This window comes from Calypte anna, chromosome 5A (genome assembly GCF_003957555.1).
Source record: "Calypte anna isolate BGI_N300 chromosome 5A, bCalAnn1_v1.p, whole genome shotgun sequence".
NCBI classification, from domain to species: Eukaryota; Metazoa; Chordata; class Aves; order Apodiformes; family Trochilidae; genus Calypte; species Calypte anna.
In genome coordinates, this window is record NC_044251.1 from 34,831,726 (window position 1) to 34,853,024 (window position 21,299).

General features: G+C 42.6%; 1 long non-coding RNA gene across 1 annotated transcript; it reads right to left on the reverse strand.

Moving 5' to 3' along the window:
* Window positions 1–814: 814 nt before the first annotated feature.
* LOC115598487 lies at window positions 815–21,202 on the reverse strand. Its single transcript, XR_003987694.1, has 3 exons — window positions 20,995–21,202; window positions 1,615–1,670; window positions 815–880 (listed from the first exon to the last, which is right to left on the reverse strand). It is a non-coding gene; the product is annotated as an uncharacterized LOC115598487 (long non-coding RNA).
* Between the last annotated feature and the right edge of the window lie 97 nt (window positions 21,203–21,299).

Consider the following 21,299-nt stretch of genomic DNA (forward strand, 5'->3'; position numbering starts at 1 on the left):
TGCCATAAGACTTCTTCATCAGGAAAAATTATTCTTCTTGGACACAGGGCAAACAGGAGTTGACTGGGGATGCCTCTTTACCCTTTCAAAGTGGCTATTCTGTCTGCTTGCAATTCAAAGCAAAATATGGAAACAGATCAATGTAAATGCAGATGAAGGAAAAGGAGACTCACGTCAGAGAAGACATAAATGAAAAGGCATGTGACCAGTTTAAAAGGCAAATGAGTTTCTGTTAAAAGAGCTCTCTCCAGTGACCTTCTTTCCTGCCTTGTGACCAAAATCTTCAATCAGGCACTGTAAAGAAATACTAAATTTGCCTTTATTTTCATTTCAGATCAGGCCCTGTTAGTGTATACTTGCTGTATTCATTTATTGCTCAAATAATCTCACTTTCTGCTGGAATCAAAGGGAGTTTTTCTTGTAACCCCTTTCCTGGCTCTGCTCTGGGCTGCAGTGGTGGTGCCCACAGCCTTTTACAATCCCCAGGGCCTGTGGCCAGCCAGCTCCCTGCCATTATTAGGACCATCTGGGAAGGGAACAAGTAATTTTAAAACTAGTGAATGGCTATGGAAGAAAGCTGGTGTCTTTTTTGGGCTGAAGGGCAAACCTCTCTGGAAAGAGCAGCCCTGGGGTGAGCAAAGGGTCCTCTCTTTGGACTGTACTTAACAAATGTCCTTAAAGGAGAAGCAGAGGAGTACTGAGGTGGGTACCGGCATCTATGCAGCCTCTTTAATTTATCCAAATTCCTGTGGAATCACATAGTGGAATCACAAATGCACTATCTGGTATCTCCTTCTTCTCCATCCCCCCTCATGTAAACTTCCAAGGCTCCCAGAAGAATTTCTGACGTGTTCCAACATTCAACATAGCAATCTCTGATCTTAAGGGGAAAAAAAAAGGGTTTGGTTTAATACAGGCAACTGGCAAAGATTCAAATTGCATCTTATTTTAACCAAAACAGTTCACCAATCCTGAGGAGAGATATGAATTTTTCAGCTCCAGTCAGATGCCTAATTATTCATTTCTCCTTATCTTGCTTTTAAAATCTTGCCAAGGCTGCACCCAGCCCTGTATCTCTAGGCGTTTGAATACCATTCAGGAAGCATCTGAGCCCTTTGACTGTAGGCCTGTTTTCAAGTCACCACGTAACCTCTCAGGAACCCCTGCAGATGCTGGTGTGCTGACAGAGTGCACCTCACCTTGGAACGATGCTGCCTCTTACCTGTAGAGGTACCACTCCATCCACCATACCTGAAAGGATCTCTAGGACTGTCAGCCTGGTCGTACCAGACAGCAGCATGCCTTTTTCTAAGGGGATGTTTAAGCAGAGCTATTGTGTGTGACAAATAATACCATCTTTTTTGCTCTAGGCAGAGCCCAAGATTGAATCCTCAATCTGTTACTGACTGCACAGTAGGTGCTTCCTCAAACTGCTGAGTCTAAAATCAAAGTGAAGGGGAAAGAGGGTAAAGCATGAAGATTGTGCAGCATAAAATTAGACTTTTCAAAAATTCCACTTTTGTTTTCCTTCCAGATATGATCCCCACCCAACTTCCTCATCTTCCATTCCCTCCCCGCCCATGTGTTCTGCAGAAGTCCCTCTCAGAGACTCACCGTATACTTGTTTTCTTCAGAGCTTGATTTCAGTCCCACTGAAGTCTGTGTCAGTCCTGAAAAGAACATGAGAGGATCATATCTGAGCCCTGGAGGAAGGACACTTAGGCTCCTGGCAGGGCATCGGTTGGAAAGCCAGAACAGATTTTTTTTGTTTGTTTATATGCTCCTTGCAATTAAAGGAGCAATATAAATGATGGATAAATTTTGTGCAGGTTTTCCACAGGGTCTGATTTTATCCCAGGTGTGGGTTACCCTCACTGGGAGAGACTGATGGCATCTTACATGGCCTGGGAGAAGTGCTGTACAAGCCACAGGACTAATTTCCTAGTATTTCATATCAGAGGGTGCTATGATTTCCTGCATCATCTCCCACTTCTAGATCTGCTTAAGCTGTATCACTTTTAAAAGTTATTATTGTTCATTACTTTTTGCTTCATAAGTGGTCATCTGCAACTTAGCAGTACAGAAGATGTTTACAGTGAGATCTATTTCACTTCCCTCTCTTTTGTCTGCAGTTTTGTGCATGGGCTTGGGGTTGGCATGAGGGAAGTTTAATCAAAACACAGGACTTCATGTGATCCTCAGAGAGCATGTGACACCAAAGCCCCTCTCCAAAAAGCCTGGCTGTCTCTCTTAGGCTTTAAGCAGAGCAAGCATCAGTGACATTGATAAATAATTTAGTCACCACCTTCAGGGTACGTTAAATTAGCAAATTCCCTAATTTGCTAGGAATTCACATAGATGAATTGATGATTAAATAGGTGAAGAACCCAAATGGAGCAGTTTGTTGCTAATTTAAATGCCGTCTATGTCTAGACCACTCTCCTTGTTACATTCTAATTGACCTCATTACTTCCAAAAACATTCTTTTTGTCATTTCTTTCACATTTAGTTCGTTCAGTATGAGGGCTAGATGTGGGAGGAGGGCTGTTCTGGTGTATTACAACAGCAGAGAGTATTTTAAGCAGTGACTTTGGGTAGCAGCAGCAGTGCCTGCTTACGAAGCTGCAGAGCTTCACGTAGACCTGGGGTGAAGTCTGAGGCTACCTGTTTGAACTTCACCACTCTACAACCACATCCACTTTTACCACGTCTTAAGAATTAATGAATCTCCAGAAAGGTCTTCTCTCATTGTCAGCTGAGTTTCAATATCATAGCTCAGACATTTGATTGAGTTCTGCCATTTGACAAGCTCGTGCTTGTCAGCCCAACTCAGCCGGGCAGCTCTTCCAACCGTGTGCACACTGTCTCACGTAGAGGCAGAGGAATGGCACTTCTTGTGGTGGGAAAAGCAAAACTGAAATAGCTTACAGTTGCTGTAGGGAGCTATTGTTACTGCTTGTAGGAGCAAGTACCCACAGAGTTACCACATCTCAGCTGACATGAGGTAGCTTGTTCACTGGCAGTAGCTGGATTGTGCATCTGAGCCCTGCAGAGACCTGGGTTTCCCTCAGATAATAGTATTACCTTTAATTTGTAGTAACAATAGCATCAGGTGTTATCATGAAGAAAAACTGAATGTTAAAACACATTTCTAGTCCTCTAGAACCTCTATTTTTGATGGCTACTGCCTATAGCTAGTGTGTGTGGAGAATCCACCACAGTGGATGGAGTAAGCCATCTGCCCTAAAAACATGCTTTACACGTTCAGGCTGAGCTAAAAAAACTTCACCCTCCAGCTCCTGGTCCTGTTTCACCCTGGGCTGTTGGATGATCACCTAAAGTTACATTCAGTCATCGATGGAGCCAGAATGGTTGTAACTATATTTAACTCTTCTAGGCTGCAAATAGGTATCAACATGCATGACCAAAGGAGTCTCTTGTTTCCCTCATTTAGGTGAAGAAACGGAGGCGAATGAAAGAAAAATTACTTGCCCAGGCCCAGACACAATATTAGTAACGGTGCAAGTAGGAGAATCAGGATGGCCTGGTTCAAGGATCATCTCATCAAGCAGGAACATTTTAACTAAATTTCATGCCTATACTTCACTGACTTTAGCTGAATTACCCCTGGCTCAGTTTTGGTGGTGGAGAGAAGAAAATGAGGCTCGAGATGCATAAAACTGTGTTTTGTTATTCCTCGTGGCTGCCTTGATTTTTCTCAGCTTTCTGTAGCTAGAGATGTGTCAGTCAGATGCTATGCCAGATGTTTCCCACAAACTGTCACGTAAATGAAATAGCTGGAACGAGCTAGGAACATGCCCATTTGCCAACCAGCTGCCAGTGCCCACTGACTGTGTTCAGCAAACCACAGAAAAGTCCCAGTCAACTTCAGAAGATCTGCCTGTCCCAGAGATCCAGAGCAGGTGATGATGGCCACAACTGGGATAAGACAAGTGGCCACCCTGGACCAGGCTGCTCCTTTCCCTTGCTCCCAAAACATTCAGGATCTCTTGGCAAGGGCTGGTTGGTGTGGCAATCATTCAGTGGCCTTGCTGAAGATCTGGGCAGAAGGACAGTTGTACAACCATGGACAAGAAATAACCTAGAACTTGGTGTGAAGGGTTCTGCTCCAAAAAAATTTCCAACCACTTCCCAAGCAAAGTTGCTTTTCCAAAGGTGGAGTGCCAGGTGGGTGTTTCCTTCAGCTAGGACTACACCTGAATCTGAGGTTTTATAGGAAGTTGTCAGCTTACAGAGCACTGGATATATTCTCTTGTGTCAGGCTATCAGAGATTGCTGTCTTGTACTCATTCCTCAAATTAAGTGCATAAAAAGATGGTGCAGGCAGCCAAGTCTCAGACAGATCCGGCTGGGTACTGCCAAGTCTTTATACAACACCACTGACCACTGCAACTGGCAGCCAAAAGCAGCTCTCTAAACGCATCAGCCTCCTCTGGAGCTGGTGCACAGTGTGCTGATGAAGAATGTCACTCCTCCCCTGGGGTCAGCTGGCCAGAGGCTCCCCAGCCTGGCCCCCAGTTTCCTGATCCTACCATGCTACACAGTTAGCAGGGAAATGGGTCTTTTCCCTTCCTCAATACAGCCTTTCCCTTCCCACCCCTGAACCCTCAACTCTCATCCCAGAAAGAAACCATTTTAGGGAATTTAGAAATTAAAATAATTGCATCATTATCTCTGTCTGTCCAGTATTTTGAGCATTATTCAGCTGCACCTTCAGATGTATCTTAGGAAGTTTGTGGTTTGGGAAATCACCTGTCACCTGAAACAATATACTACATAAACCCTATAATTACATCAGTGATCTCTCCTCTGCTCATCACAGACTCCTCTCCCTTTCCTGGTACTTCAATCAGCTCCTTGGTCTTTTCCTGGTTTTGGTGTTGTGGGGTTTTTTTACTTATAGCATGATTTTTTTATTTATAATTTTTCCAAACCCTGGGAAGTAGAATTCTTTCTATGTGTGCAGAGTATTTTTCTCTGAAAAATACTTCTGCATGCAATTAAAAAACCCTGATTCTGTACATTTTATAAATAAAGCTTCTAGACTTATATTTAGATTACAATGATCTCTTGGGCATGAACTGCTTTTCCAGTCTCTATTTATGAAGCACATAAAACAATAGTAACAATAAAAACAATGTCATCTAGTTGCATTCATACTGAAAAGATCTATTATCATCTATATCTGGAAATCCTCCTTTCATCAGTGGCATGTGAAAAAGAAATTATATGAAAATTTCTTATTGAAAAAAAATTATTTCCAACCAAGAGAAATATTCTTGGAAAATTTCAGTTTTACTTATGATTGGTTTTGTTGGAAAACTGGGCACCCTAAATCCCTTGCAAAAAGTTACATTCAAACAAAACTTAAGAGGTCTGGCATGTTGAGGTAAAAACTGTAATTTTGGTTTCAGCCCAAAGATGCCAACAAAAGAGGATTAATAAAAAACAAAGAATTCCTCTTGCTACTCTTTTGTTTGCAGCAAAAACTGCCGAACAACATTTTCTTGCCAACTCTTGTGCAAATAACCTTTCTTATGGTTTTGACAACTTCCTTGGGATTATATTGCTCTATTTCAAGTTCTTCCTTGTTTTCTTTCCTCTACCTTAATGCCAGCATTGGCACCAAAGCTGCCCTTAATGATGACATATGTTCCTCACTGATTTAGAGTATGATCTAACTCTTTATATAGAGCATCTGTTTATTTATCTGTGGGACATGTGGCTAGAACATAAACTTGAATGAGCTGTGGGAAAGGCCAATTTTAAATATGAAAATAGACTAACATTGGTGTACTGACAGACACTCACTACTCCCTAATTTGATTACTAGTCACAGAAAATGCTTAGGCACTCTCATGACAATTAGTATAAACATTTTTCTTCCCATTGGAAAAAATATTATCATAGCTGGACAAGTAAACTGACCCACAACTTGAAAATTAATGTCATTTCAAAATTGCCTTTGAAGGCATAATTCAGTAGCAGTGCTTAATATTCTCAGCTGTCATCAACTATGCAGTAATTAGTTTCAGTACTAATGAATATTTATTTATATGAACAAGGCATAAGCATTGCAAATATCATATGTATTTGACCACAGTTTATGATGATGACACTGTATGATTGCATGTATGTATTCGTTATTATTACATGAATATTTCATAGATCAGTGTAAAATGTAATTACACCCTACTGTGTTTGGTTAATGTCAGTGTCAACAGTTTGATCAAGATTAGCATAAGATCAAATCATTTTCTCAAAGCAGACCAAAGTTTCTCATCTCCGATATCAAGATCAAGATTTTGGGGATCATAAATCACAGTAAGGTACTTGAGATAGCTGACGTTTTCCACAGCTTGAATCATTTGCTAGAAAGCTTTTCCTCAAGTCAAAGGGAAACATAGAAGAGGCTGAAAGAGCATGTTTAGTTTTCTTGACTGTTTAATCTCTGAATAATCAGAGACAGGACATTTAGTTATTGAGTGTGATGCAAGGATCTGCAGTTCATTTAAAGACATTTATCTATTGTTATTTTAAGTCTCAAGAAGACTCCTAAATACAATAAATCTTTGTATCATGCTGTCAGTAAGAATAAGATAGTTTTATCACATGCTAGCACCTAAAAATGTCCATTTGCCTGAAATGTTGGAAATTCTCCATAATCACAAATATCCCCTAAAAATAAAAGATCAGAGAGAAAATAAAGCACTCCTTTCTATTTTTGCTGGTGTTTACTTTGTTCTGTTGTTATAATGTCATGCACAAAGCCATTTCAGTTCCCTCCATCAAGATAGTTTCTCTTGCAGTTTCAGTGTGTTTCTCACAAGAGAGCAAACATGCTTTAAAAATAGGAAAATGTGATTGTGAAACCACAAACTTGTGTTTTGAACAGAAAAGAGGTGACGATGATCAGAGAACTACTGCACAGAAATCCCTGTAATCTAAGTTTTGAATTGACAAAGTCTTACTAAAGATGAAACTCTTCACTTTTATAGTCATACCAGCCTTGGTATCAGAACCTGTATACACTTGAATGGGGAAGATGATTTCTCAGTATTATTCAGCTACGTAATTTCCCTTTTTTGTGTGTGTTTCCCCATTTTCAGCACCTCTTATTTGCTGATAATGCTGCCTCAAGTTGTTGATAATTTCTGAAATACTTCTGCTGAGATTCTAAACCATAAAGTTTGCATTTGATTCATCTGCCAAGGTTGCAATACCAGGGCAGCGCTGTGACACTCAGCTCAGGTCCACTGCTGCCTTGGTCTGTTTTGATGTTGCTCAGGAATTGTGGTTTCTTTGGGAAATCTGTTGTGGGAAATAAATCCTTCCCATGGGCAGTTGTTCACAGACAACTTGACTTTCTGAGCCTCTTAATTGTGAAGCGCGTGTTAACATTTTCTTCTAGTTACTCTTGCCCATTTATGAATGACGTGTGTGGTTTTGCTCAGGACTTGACATTTACTTGCCTTCCCTGTGTCTAAGGCAGAACTTCGTGTGCTGTTCCCTGTCCATGATGGACCCCGATTACACATGGATGTCATTAGAGATGGGTGGCTGAGTCTTGGAAAGGGCTTCTGAGGTTCAGAGTGCTGAGAAGCCCCACGGAGAGAGTATTATGATGGTCAGGGATCGCTTTGGAGGCCCTGAGTGGTGCACTGTTGTGGAAGAACTGATGGATTTTTGTTGCTTGTAGGAAATCACTTGGTTTGGAAAAACTCTGGAAAAGGAGGAAGGATTTGTCTTTGCCTGGAGTCCTTCTAAGTCATGCTGGCTCATGATTCTGGGACCTGAGATGATTACCAGGTGTTTGGACCAAACTCACCAGCCAAGGTGACCGCATGCACACAGGTTGTGACAATATAATGTGCATAGTGCTTGGCACAGGGATTGTGACACATTGGGTTGTGCTGAGAGAGTGCCCAGACCCAGTGTCTCTGAGATTTACCAAATAAAGCTACCAAAGCCCTGGAAGGCACTTGGCAAAGAAGTGACAAGAACCACAAGCTTTCCAGGCACAGATGATTTGGGGGTTGCATAGCACACTCTGTGTTTCTTCTCATGTGGGCTGTTTTTCTTGGCCTAGCAGGTTGATTTCAGCCCCTTGCTCCCTTGCTTCTATCAGTCATTCCCACCATCACCTCACAGCCAGCACCACTGTAACTTCAGCTACTCAGCCTTTGGCTCTTCTTGGTTTTAATCTTCCTATCCTTTTTCCCTGTTTCAAATCACAAAATTCTGTCCTCCTGAAGATCAGTCCTTTTCTCGTTGTGCTCCTGCTTGTTCTGCAGCTGAATCTTTCCCTGGTGCTTTGCATCTAAGGAACAACTCAAAGGCATGAAATGCAATGTGATCCCTCCTTATTATTATAGATTGATGTTGAAAGGAATGCTTCATGTAAGATTTTAATCAAGAAACTGCAGTAAGTTTATGAGCAATATATATCTCTCTTAATTTGGCCAGCAATGAAAATTCGGTTGGCAGGGGGAAAAAAAGAAAACTCCCTCTTGCTCACCAATGTACTTTCCAACATGAAAAAAAAAAAGGATTTTGAATAAAGTGGCAATATGGATGCATTCAAAACTGCAAAATGTGATTCTTAATTGCTCATGATTGTCTCTCCAACAACTGGTAGGTTAACCACGGCAGGCTGACAGCCTGTACTAACTGACAATCAATATTGTTGAAGCGCAGAACCTTTGCCTGCGAGACACAAAAACATTTCATTTTCAAACACTACAGGACATCTGCTTCTGGAGAGGAAAAGTTGCTTCTCGGCAATATGCACTGACTTGTAACTTGTTTTTTCTCCTTGCTCGGAGGAAACAAAAGTCTTCTTTATACCATATCGTTTTCACTAATCTGGCAGCTATCCAGTGTGGGTTTAAACAGATGTTCTGGAAAAAAATATGGCATATACAAATGAGATGGAATCCAGCAATACAGTCATGGATTATTACAGATATAAAATACGAAAGGGCTAAATTCTTCCCAGATACACATTCTATAGAATATTTGGCACTAGATGTAAGAACAGCACACAAACAAATCATTAATACCCTCATTATAATAATTATTGTATATTTAGCAGAAAGACCCGAGGCTGGCTCAAACCTTTCACGTTAAGTACTGCACAGATTCATGTTCAGGCTGCGGAGTTTCCACTCAAATGGCTGCCTGCACCAAAGGCACAGATACGTAAGTAACTTTACTTGTGCATGTTTACAGGATTAAGCCCACATGTGACTTTATTATTGGCAACAACAGGCATTTCTTACTTTCCATGCTGCAGCCTTTGAATAAATCACACAGTAATGAACGATTTGATGTTAAAACTAAGGAGTTTTAAGTATTGCTGTGTGTAGGTCTACTAAGCCTTAGGGCTGCCACAGGGTTAGCAGCAGTGGTAGAAATTATATGGACACATGCTTCATAAATATACACTACACAAAAGGAAATGAAACTGATAAAATTATCTTTTAAAATGCTGAAATGCATCTTATGGTCTCCTGTTGTGAAGGGCAAACACCTAAGCCCAAAGCTCTGGTAACACTCCCAGGATGAGCTGTAAAAGCATCTGGGAAGAAGAGCTGGTACTATGTGATGGGCCAACTGCAAGGTGGGAAAAAGGGAGGCTGGTAACTTTGGAAGAGGCACAAACAAAGAAATTCCTCGTAGCTTTTACGATAAAGTACGAAGAATATGATCTGCTGGACAGAATAATACTTAACAGCAAGTGTACCTGCATGGTCTGTGGAGATCACAATCTTCCCACACTTCTGGGCAAATCCCCCTCACCCAAATTCAGGCTGAGCTCACGGTGGTTGGCAGTGGACCCACCACAACCTGCTTTTCCCCAAAGCTTTTCTTTTTAACTTTTTCTATTTTTCCTGCTCCTTACTTTGTTTCATTTGAGTTTGAAATTAATTTGCCTCAGGCAACTCTGGTGTCCTTTCATGAAATGTGCTCTACCCCCCAAAAAAACCCTTTTAAATAGTCCTGAAAATGTATAGCAGCCCAATATTTATGAGAATAAATTAAAAAAAATAAATCACTTTTTTGAGAATTCACAAAGGACATTTGATTACTTGACAAATAATTATGTTTCCTATTGTTGTTATTGCTGAACAAAAGAAAACGAAAGATCTTGGGGAGATGCCAGAGTGAGGAGTGGGAGTGATTAATTTGTCCCCATTTTCCCAACTGCTTTTCTTTTCAGTCTGTAGCTTCTCATAATTTCATCAACTTCAGAAAAATTAGAGGGCAATGAAAGTACAGCAGACTCTGGCTTTTGTACCCCAATACTTCTTAAAATCAGAGTTCACTTGATGAGTTGCAATGGAGAAATTATGAGAAAACACAAGTGGAGAAGACAAAGAAGTGGGCAGGTTTGCTATTTTCCCTGGAGCCAAGGTGAAACACCAAACATCAGGAATCTGCTAAATCCAAGGATAGCAGAAAATCATAATCTGAGAAATATCCCAAACATTTCTGGAAAAGCTGCTGCATTTGAAACATCAGGAAAGCAAAACAACCTGCACTTTTCTTTCCAGGAGTATGACAAGTCTGTTCTTTCCTATCCCCCTTCCTGACTATTGCTTCTAGGTTTATTTTTTTCCTTGCCTGCTGCAAAGGGCTGGGCTCACCTCAAGATCAGCTGCTTGGAACCTCAGCCCTCTGCTGGGGCAGATTCTGAGAAACCCAAGGTGCCAGCACTGCCCTTGCCAACCTAAGCATCACTGCACGCACCCTCCCTGAGGCACAGAGCCCTCCAGACCCATCCAGCATCCACTTCATTCCTCTGCAGAAGTGCTGGTGAACCACTGCACAGACCTGGATTCCTTACAAACTGTTGAGCAATTTTATCTGTTTGAACTACAGAAGGAGCTGAACTGAATATGCAGGCTTGGCTGTCACAAGCTACAGGCTCAAGAAAGGAAGTGAAATAGGGCACAAAGATCAGTGTATCCTCTCTAAGCCAGTGGGCAAGTCAGGCTTTGTGAGTTATTTGATGATATTTGACTCTCCTTCTATACGAATAAAATCTGCAAACACACCAAGTCTCTTCGAAATTGTTTTTGGTTTAAAAGAATCTGTTAATCTGTTATTTATAGTATTTCAGTCACTCCCTGGCTTGCTGTTTTGGCTGGTCACAGCGTCACGTTTGAGTCTTCCCCTCCCCTGCCTCAAGGAAACATTATTCCCATAATAATCAGGTGTTTGTTATAGGAGCTTCCAAAGACAACAGGAGAGAGCCCTGATACGATAAGCCTACTGCTGGGGGTTAGAAATGAGGATGATGATAAAGCAGGGACAGAAGACAAAATTAAATGAAGAAAAATATCCAATTTCTGGAACTCCACTGGCTACATTTAGATTTCTCAGCAGCAGCCTGCTCAGCACTAGGCTGACACATGCCTGCATCTTGCCTTGTGTCAGTGCATCCACCTGGCTGATGTGGCAAGGCTGGCCATCCCAGCAGCTTTAAACTTCCCAGCCATCTCAGATTCTTTCTGAGCAGTGATGTTTGGTTTTTATGAAAGCGCAGAACTTTTTGCCTTTTTCACACCTGTCAAGTAACAGGAAGGAATTAGGAGAACAATCCTGTGGCCACCACACCTACCTTCATCATCTCCACCATATGTCTAGAGGGCTTCTGCAACAGCTGCCAGTAGCAGAGAGAAAGCAAACTTTCTTCCTGATCTCCATCTAGAGATAATAAAATTTTAAAAAGACCATCCTGGAGCAGACCAAAGGTACATCTAATCTAGTGTCCTCTCCCCAGCAAAAAAAATACCTGATGTGGAGGGATGAATGTGAGAACAAGGTAAGCAACCAGTGATACATCCTAAGAATATTGTCTGTGCTTTCAACACTGTGTAGCTTTCTAAGCCAAAACCAGTATGTTGTTTTTCCCACCTTTTGGTGGATTTATTGACCATGATGTTTTCTCATGGTCCTCCAAATCTATGCAGTCTTGGCACCCTGAAGATGCTCTACCAAGGAGATCCATACCTTAATTACAATTGTGTAAAGAATCACCTCCATTAATTCATCCTAAACCTTCTATCTTACAAGTTTACCTGCTGCCCCTGCTTCTTATCCTGGAAGAAGGCTGGAAGGACTGATCTCCCCATACTGATCCAAACTTGGAGGCTCCTACCATCCCTTCCTGAGCTGCCTCACACCAAGGCTGCAGGACCCCTCCCTCTGTAACCATCCTGACACTGCATGGGTGTGCAGGTCAAGATCCCACCAGCCTGGATGGCAAGTTTGGGACTGGGAATGGTCCCAGACACACACTCCTGTCTGGAAAGATCTTAAGCCTCATCCAGACAGTGTGGCTTAATTCATCAGTGCTTGCAAGGAGTCCAGGTACACAAGTGTGAGGCACTGCATGAGTGGCAGGAGGCAGAGTTGCCTGTACCCCAGCCTCTCCATGTATTCAGACAGACAGCAGTGTTTTGCAATCATAATATTTCCACAATTTCCCCAATCTTACCTCCTCTTTCCTTCCAGTCTTTAAGGTAAGCAACCTTAAAAGCAGCTCTGGAAATTGGTAGAGGCTGAAGAAGAAAGTCCCAGAAAAGACACTTGGGCAGGGAGAGGCGGGAGGGAGGCACATGCCCATATGCACCCTCACCAGCCTGCCTGAAGAGAGAACTAATATAATTTGTGTGGGATTTTCCTCCCCCTCCCGCAGATCAAAAGGACAGCAGCAATGCAATCTGCTGTTTGTGTAGGAAATGTGTCAGAAGAGGGAAGGAGGGGATACACATGGGAACATCTGCTCCAAGAAGCCACTTGAAAATTAACCATTTAAGTCCTGATCCAGGAAACACCTGCCTAGTGCTAAGCCTCAACAACACTGGGGCTGTGCTTGGTCACAACACCTTTTGCAAAGTTCTGGAGAAGGATGACAAGTTACTCTGGCTTCCTTGGACTTCGCTCATGCAGAGAGAGGGGAGCCCTTCCTGCTTCTGGGCTGTACTGAAGATGTAGAAGGATTGTGCATGGACAGATTCACTCATCTCCATCCAGGCACACCTGGACAAGTGCAACATTTGCAACCTGTCTCCCTGAGTTATGGATGCTAAAAGCAGGGTACAGGGGGGAGACAGTAAAACCTCCCTTCTCCTTCTCCCCTTACTGCTCTCTCCCTCTTCCTGCATCAACTGGACCTGGCAACCTGGAGCTGAAGAACCCACTACAGAAAGTTAAGGGTGGCAGAAGCACATCCTGTTTTTTCTCTCCTACCTGTGACTATTACAGGTGCCCTTAAAGCCAACCCTTGTGCCCTTTGCACAAAAACTTGTTGCCAGAATAAAATATCTGCTGACCTGGCTTTGCAACATTACTACCTGCTAAGATAAGTACAGCAGAGAAAAAGAAAGAAAAAAGAAGAAAAAAGAAGAAAAAAGAAAAAGGGTGTTCTATTTTTTTTTTTCCTTTCTGTGTGTAAAATTAAAAATCTCACATTGTCCCAGTGCAACGGAGTCAAGCACAAAAGGGAAAAAACAGCCCCGTGTTGTTCTAGGCCAGGTGCCAAAACAACTTGTGTGAGTTTGTGCTGGCAGCAGCGTTCCCCGGCTGAGGGTCCACGCTTGGCCGCAGCAGAGACGTGGCCACCAACCCTGCCTCCCAGGCCACTGAATCACTGTCCTCTTCTCCCTCCCACCCCTGGCCAACCTGAACCTCCCACACACTTAAGCAAACAGTTGTTTTGGGTTTTTTTATTATTTATTTGGCGCGTCCTGTAAAATGTGTCCCATGACTGCCGTTTACTACCCAGGGTGGCATAAGAAAGGCTGCTGCCTCTGTGAAAACATCAACCTTAACCCGGTTTTGGACACAGTCCAACAAGTCCTTTACCCACTGAAATACTTTGACACAAGTATTTCAGTCAACAGGATTCCTTGCATGAGTAAGGGATTGTGGGACTTAGCCTTTACCCATCTTATTTTTCCGGTAAATAAAATGTACTTTTTTCAACCTCTCTAGAGAACGATTTTTTTTTTGCCTTTTCCTCCTCTTTAGGTTTTGCCTATTTCCCCAGAGTCCCTATCACTTCAAACACCATTTAATTTGCAATTTCTTTCTTTCCAATCTCTCCTCTATATAAATAACTACATTTACCCTCCTTACTTGTAGGCATGAGTTAAAACAGTAATGTGATCCCCAAGTTAGCAGAGAGAGATTGTTTGGATTTCAGGTGCTGCATCAGAGCCGGTTTTCTCGGTATTGATCCTGCATCAAATGCTGGAAGAGCTGCAAGAGTTCAAGTGTAACTCCCAGTAACCAAAGAAAAACCCAAATGCCACGTTTTTTTATCATAACTGATCTTAAGAGGACCTCTGCTTTCCTTTTGTTTCTCTGCCTTCTTACAAGTCTGGTTTAAATGTGTGTAGTCACAAATCCTCCCCTAAATTCCCAAGACACAGCAGAGAGCCTGAGAGTATCCCGATTACACAGGTACAGTTTGAACATTGCTCTGGACTTGAGCTGGAGGCTATCTCTGCTTCACTTGTCTGAAAATAAGTACTTAGCCTTTTGGACTATGGAATTACAGGCAGACATGAGCTGCAGCACATCACTTGGTGTATGCTGCTGGCTATGCAAACTAAGGTCCCACAGCCATGCAGCCACCATCTAGGCACATCCTCAAGTCCCAGTTTTGAAGGTCAGACAAACTAAGGGAGATGTTAAGAACCATGGGGCTATAGCATGACTTACTGCAACTTTCCTGTTTAGTTTTACTTTTAGTTTAGTCCATTTATGTTAGGTTTCTTTTTTCTTTTTCCTTTTTTTTTTTTTTTTTTTTTTGCAAATGAACGGTTTGCTGTCGTGCCAAATTCTGAGACACCCTTTTGCATACCGAATGGGAAATACTGTCACCAGCAGTGACAGGGGTCCATTCATCCTGTCCTGCTTTGACCAGCTGACACCCACAGCTCCCTGGCAGGTGACAGCCATTCCAGGTTGTTTTCTTTCACTTATTAACTGCTACAGGCTGGTCTCCATCTACACATGGTGCTGTGTTGGAAGCCTTTTTCCTACTCTTTAATAAGTGTCACCATTTTGACCAGAGAAACATGACACTTTGCACGAGCATCAGGAGTGTGTCCTAAAGAGCTGTTTTGTTTTGGGTTTTTTTCGCATGGTTTTGCATGCCTGCTGACATTTCCACTATCCCATATTTTGAGGCATTTAATTTCCAAGTGCAACTTACTAAAAATTCTTCTCTTCCATGGGTGCTCAGGCTCTTTGCTGTGTTGCAGGAGGAAGGCAGTAATGCAGTAGCCCAGATCTCAAACTGCAGCCTGAACCCCTGATGTTGTCAAGTCTGTCACTTCATTGCATGAGAAAGCTGTGATGCAAGCACAAAGTGTACAAGAACTGGCTCTGAAATCAAAACTCTTTACAGACAGAGAGGTCTACCTGCAGATAAATCCAAGGCAATGCCCTAGTTTTGGGGAGTCCCTACCCCTCCCCTACACCTTTGCCTGGGTGCTAAGTGCTCATCTCCCCAGGACCCAGCCATGCCACCAGCTTCAAATGTTTAACTCTCCAGCCATATGCTTAAGCTTAATATTATTCACATATTTCAGTGATTCATTAAAACAGGACTTGCACTGAGAGTCTAATTAAGACCAAGGTTCCACATTCATTTCCAGAGAAGTAAAAGGCAAGTTATGTAAACTCACAGCAAGTACTTCTTCTTTTACCAGAAGAGCAAGATAAAAGCATAAAACACATCCATAGGCAAAACAGTAAAGGAGGGGAGTGAAGGTTTTGGCAGACAGTACATAAGAGAAGGAAGTCTAGAAAGATATTTTTATTTGCATTTCTTACATGACATTCTTTGGACTTCCCCTCCACCTGGAACACATCAGAGGGAAGTGGAGCGACCAGTGTGATGGCTACTAAACAGCCCTGACACAGCAGCAGTTCTTTTTGACTAGAAAAATGGTCTGTCTTACTCTCCCCATCCCCAGCTTCCTGTTTCTCTCTCCATTTTTTTGGGCTGGACTGAGAGGCACAGGTTTGGTACTCAGGCTTCCCAAGGGGTCAAGCAGAGGCTGGGAGCACAGCAAGCACAGATTCTCTCTGCACTGAGCTCCCAGATTCACCCCAAAATCCCTCCCATCCAGTTCCCAAAACCCCTGTCCCAGTTCCTCTGACTAGACTGAGACACGGTGAAGAAGAGGACAGATGTCCCTGCTAAAGAGACCTAATATGTTTAAAAACTGCTAGTTTCTGTATCTGGAGATAGAAATTTTTTTTTCTAATGTAGGAAGTGTGGCTTTTAGAGACAGGGAGGCAGCTCTGGTCTCAAAGGAGAGCACAAAAAGGGTTGAAGGAGAAGAAAGTATCCAAGGAGAAAGAAAGGGGGCTAGAAGACACCACTGAGTGCTCCAAATTAGAGAGGGTCTTGGAGGTGGGAACAAGAAACCTGGTTTTGATTTGGCACATGATAAAAAGATAAAGAAATAGAGGATGTGATTGCTATAGCTATCTGGTTGTGTTTGAAAGAGCAGAAATGGGCAGCACTAAGGCAAACAACAGAGAGATGATAGCAGTGATGGTGTGAACTGTGAGGCATGTGAAGGTTTTAGTATGGGGAACAGAGAAAAGCAAGATATTTGGGATTTTATTTTTTTTTAACAACTGGGGTGCTTATGTTCATTTATATTTGCTCGAGATGGGTTGATTTGGCAACTCCTTGGAAAAGCAAAAATCAAACGACTGATATTATCTGCCACACACATGGCAAAAGAGGGGCCTTTTATGCCCTGCGACTGCAAATTTATCTAAGAGGGATAACAACCCTTATTCTAAGAATATTTTTGGCCAATGCTGTAAGTCCCAAAAGAGGAATCTGCTTAAGCCACCTTCTATAGGCAGTGGGACAGGTACACCAACACTCCACCTTATAAACCTCAGGGTAATAGTTAGAGGTACAAATGATTTATTCTGGGAAAAAACATTTTCTGAGCAACAGCTACTAAGCTGTCACCAGAACATAACCAGGACTAAGGTTTTTATTCTAGGTTATATTTTTGCTTAGCAAGGATTTTCATTGTGAGATTTTCCAGTCCTAATCTAGCAAAACACTTCTGCAATATTTAGCCCTGTTTTCTCCTGGGAGTTACTAAAATAAGGTGCATTGTTAACATGGTGTATTATTTGCTTACAAACAGAGCAACATCAATTAAGAACCTCTCCCTTAAATAAGAAATTAGTAACTCTACGCTGGACCTTACCAGCTCAACCTATCCAAGAATACATCAGGTTCTGATTTAAAGACCTCTGTCTGGGCCTGATAAATATTACGCCTAGTCCCAAAGTGGACACTGATTTTGTCTTGTACTATCCACAGTTATTTTATGGCCTTCCATTGTCATTCTTTATATATCATACTACAAACTTCTATACACCTGTTAATGTGTAACATAGGTTCTCAGAATTCCTTTCCAGGGACAAATGGATAATGCAATACAATAATAGATAAATAATACAAGTATTAAAGAGGAAAAAACTTGCTTAATTGTACCAGATTTTTTAAAGTAAATGTATATTTTGTCCCCAATGTACCAAAGAAAACCTAAGCCACATTAAAATTTGGCTGCCAGGGTGATTAGCAAGGGTGAAACAGGGGAAAAACCTCTCTGAAAGTGTGTCTTATCAACACCATGCAAATTTCCTTCACCTCTGCAAACCAAGTGTGCTCCCTTTACAGAAAAAAAAAAAAAACCAATGAATTTTGAAAGATTTTGACTATTTCCAGAAATCCAGAACATGGCAGACTGTGACAAAAAACAACCAGAAATTGAGGGCTAAGGAAGCTGAGTGGAACTACGGAAGATAAATAACTGAGAGGAAGCTGTCTCCCAGCTGCTGACAAGAGAGCTGAAGTACAGGTGTGATATTAAATGCCTGGCTGGTTCGGGCAGGGACTCTTGCTGCGGAGTCAAACATGACCTGTGCCAGTGGTACCTTTGCAGGGTCCTTTGTGCCCTGAATGCATGTCACTAGATTGCTGTATCCTTACTGATAGCTGTGGTGTAGCAAATACAAGTTAATGTGTAATTTATATTTGCAGCTTAGTGCTATGAGCCTATCCATTTGGTAGGATGATTTGACAATGGATACGTAAGGCCCTAGCTGCTAAAATATATACTCACAAATACTGCAGTGCACACACAGGGTCTCATTATCAGGGAGAAATCAGCAGGACAGCCATAAAACAAATACGACTCACATAAACACACTGCTCAGGAGACTGTCTGCAATATATGCTCTGATTAATGTCTGGAATGGCAATAGTGCAAGTTAATGCTTCCTTGAGTCTTAGATGACGTGCTTGAAAAGATCTTTGGGAAGGTCATGCCCACTTTTATGACCTGACTGCAAATGGAGCAAACATCTCCCCCCCAAAAGACTGACCTTGGATTTGACTGCAAGGTAAGTACTGGTGTAGATTGCAAATTGGGGAAGATCTGAGAACACCAGTTCTCTTAACACCATGGGGTTCAGCATCTTCTGGAGTTAAAATCCTGCCTGTTTCAGAGGAGGAAATGAAGCATTTGGTCCTTCTAACAGCCCACTGCTGTCTTCATGGGAAAAAATCAACTTTTGGAAAAGTTTGGAAGAGCTTCTGCAAATAAACCTTGCTATGAGCAGTGCACTGAAAATCAGTCCCTGCCAGTATGAAACAATCTCATACCCTGACTTTCCCTGTGAAATGCAACTGGATTACCACAAAGAAGGTGCCCTACAAAACAAAAACAAAAAAACAGAAAAACCCAAAACAATCCAGCATAAAAGCACTGAAATCATGTAGCAACAAACACAAAGAGGCTTCTGCCCAATGTTGGGAGAGACAAAATGATTAAATCACATGAAAAACCTGTTGCTACCACTCATGCATTTGGCCAACAAAGAGGGCTAGAGAGGCCCCATTTGGTAAATATATACACTTGTTGGATCAAAGGGGTAAGAATGGAAGCGAGTCCTCAGGCTTTATGGACCTGGTCCAGTTGGTTTTTCTACTAATTTCTGTGGGCTTTGGCTCATGTCCAGGCAGCATAAAAAACCAGGAGCGGGGCTAGCCTTGCTTGGCAAATGAGAGCCCTGCCAGCACCACTGATTTTTACTTGCTCTGCCCTAAACCTGGTCTACTTGTTCAATTCTAGAAGTCTCTGTGAGCAGCTGAAGGCTTGCTGGCACGCAAGAGTGGTCTGGCTGGACCCAGGCAGGCACGTGGCTGCAGAAGGATGCCTAACATGGTGGCTCTCCACATCTTCCATCAGTCCCCGTTCACATTCAGCTGTCCTCATGTTCGGCAGCAACATGGTTGTCATCTCTGAGCATGGTCGGAGAGTTTCCTTCAGCTGAGCAGCTGCTGCCTGGCTCTGTTCCCTGGGGGAAGGACTGCAAATGGAGCCTCTTCTCAGTTTTGGGGTCAGGGAGCCTTCAGCAGCCTCCAAAGGGCTCAGGGGGCCAGGAGGTGGAAGCAGAAGGTCTGCTTCCCATGTTGTGCCTTGGCGAGGGCCTTGAGGAAGGCAGAAGCCCTCAGAATAAAGCTTCTGGGGCAGTTCCTCCTGCTGCCTTGCCTCCAGTAATCACTTTGGGCTTGTTTACATTAGAGAGTTGTACTACCAGTATTTTATACAGCCATAGTTAAATCAGTACAACACCTGTATTGTATCTATGGTTGCCTTGGTGTGAAGGTGAGTATAGTATTTCTGAGCCCTGAAAAAGCAAGCCAACAACATGCAAAATGGATACCTAGAGAAAATGGGAATGCTCTTGTGTTTTCTGACATTTCAAACTTGGTAATGACCAAAGACTTACTGTGAAATTGTAATTAGTTTACTAAAAATAAGATACTGCTGGATTGTAGACAATTATTCCTAGCTCACAGAACCCAAACAGGAATTAAAACCCTAGTTCTTTTTCAATCTACTTTTTTTCTTCCTTTATTAATAAAAGGGAGAGGGAAAATGAACTATGAAATAAAATAAGGGATTCCTGCCAAGTAGCACAATTCATATGAATACTAGAGAGAGACTGTCTAACATTTCCAGTGTACAAAGACAGCAAAACTCTGCAAGTTGACAAATCCACAGAGTAACTTAATGGAAACTGCACTGGCACTTTGGGGAAGAAACTGCTCCACTATTGGTAGTGTCTGTATTACTAGGCTGCAATTGTGGGATAATGGCTTCTTTAAAAGGACAGAGAGCTCCCATTCCCCAATCGTGTCTGCGATCATGGACAAACAGATAAAGCTCTCGGCTTTACTGAATGGTGACAGATTTAACCCCAGGACCTTTAACTCTTTCACTGGAGCCAGGCACCTCCATATTCCACACTGGAGTTTCCCAATTTGAACAGTATGGATGGTTGTAATACTGAATACGTGAGAGGAGCTTCGTGGTGATGAAGCTATTGATCATCAAAATACACACAAATATTCTGGCATTCACTGGCAGTGGAGTTAAATAGTTGAGGTCTGTGAGAGAGAAGTGATGTTGGTGGACCCTGACTTCTAGAGATAAAACATCAGAGAACAGGATTATATACATTTAATATTGACTTAACAATCAATAAACTGATGTTTTAAGGTGCTAATATGCACAGTGCATTGGAAAACAGATACACACACACACAAAAAAAAAAAAATTAAAAAGTTGCTATCCTGTGAATATTATAATCTAGACACGGTAACCTACAGGAAGAGAAAGGAGTTTCCCAGCTTCACTTGGAACCTGAAGCACGGACTCCGACTGGCAGCAGGTGTGGGGTTTGCAGGGGACCTCTTTAGTGCCCCCGTGCCCAGCTCCTCCCCTCCTTCAAAAAAAACCACCTGACACCACTCTCAAACTCCTTTTTTTTTTTCTTTCTTTTTTTTTTTTTTCTCTTCTTCTTTCCCAAGGGCGGCAAAATCTTTTAAAAAATACCAACCTCGACCGCGAGACCCAACACAGCAGCGATATCCACAATCCCTCCACACTGACCCCGCTCCCGGGGGGGGGCTCCGGTAGCACGAGTTTTGCGGCTGGGAGGTTGGGGGGGTGGGGGATGGATCGCGATTCCCCTCCCGCTACCGCCTTCCCCCCTAACCCTTCCTCTACGCTCCGCGGGTGCGGAGGCGTCGCAGAAGAGTTAGGAGCGGGACGGCAGCGCTGCCAATGCAGCGGCCGAGAAAGGGAGGAGGAGGAGGAAGGGGAGGAGGAGAGAGGGGGAGGGCGCAGCCGGCAGCGCGCACC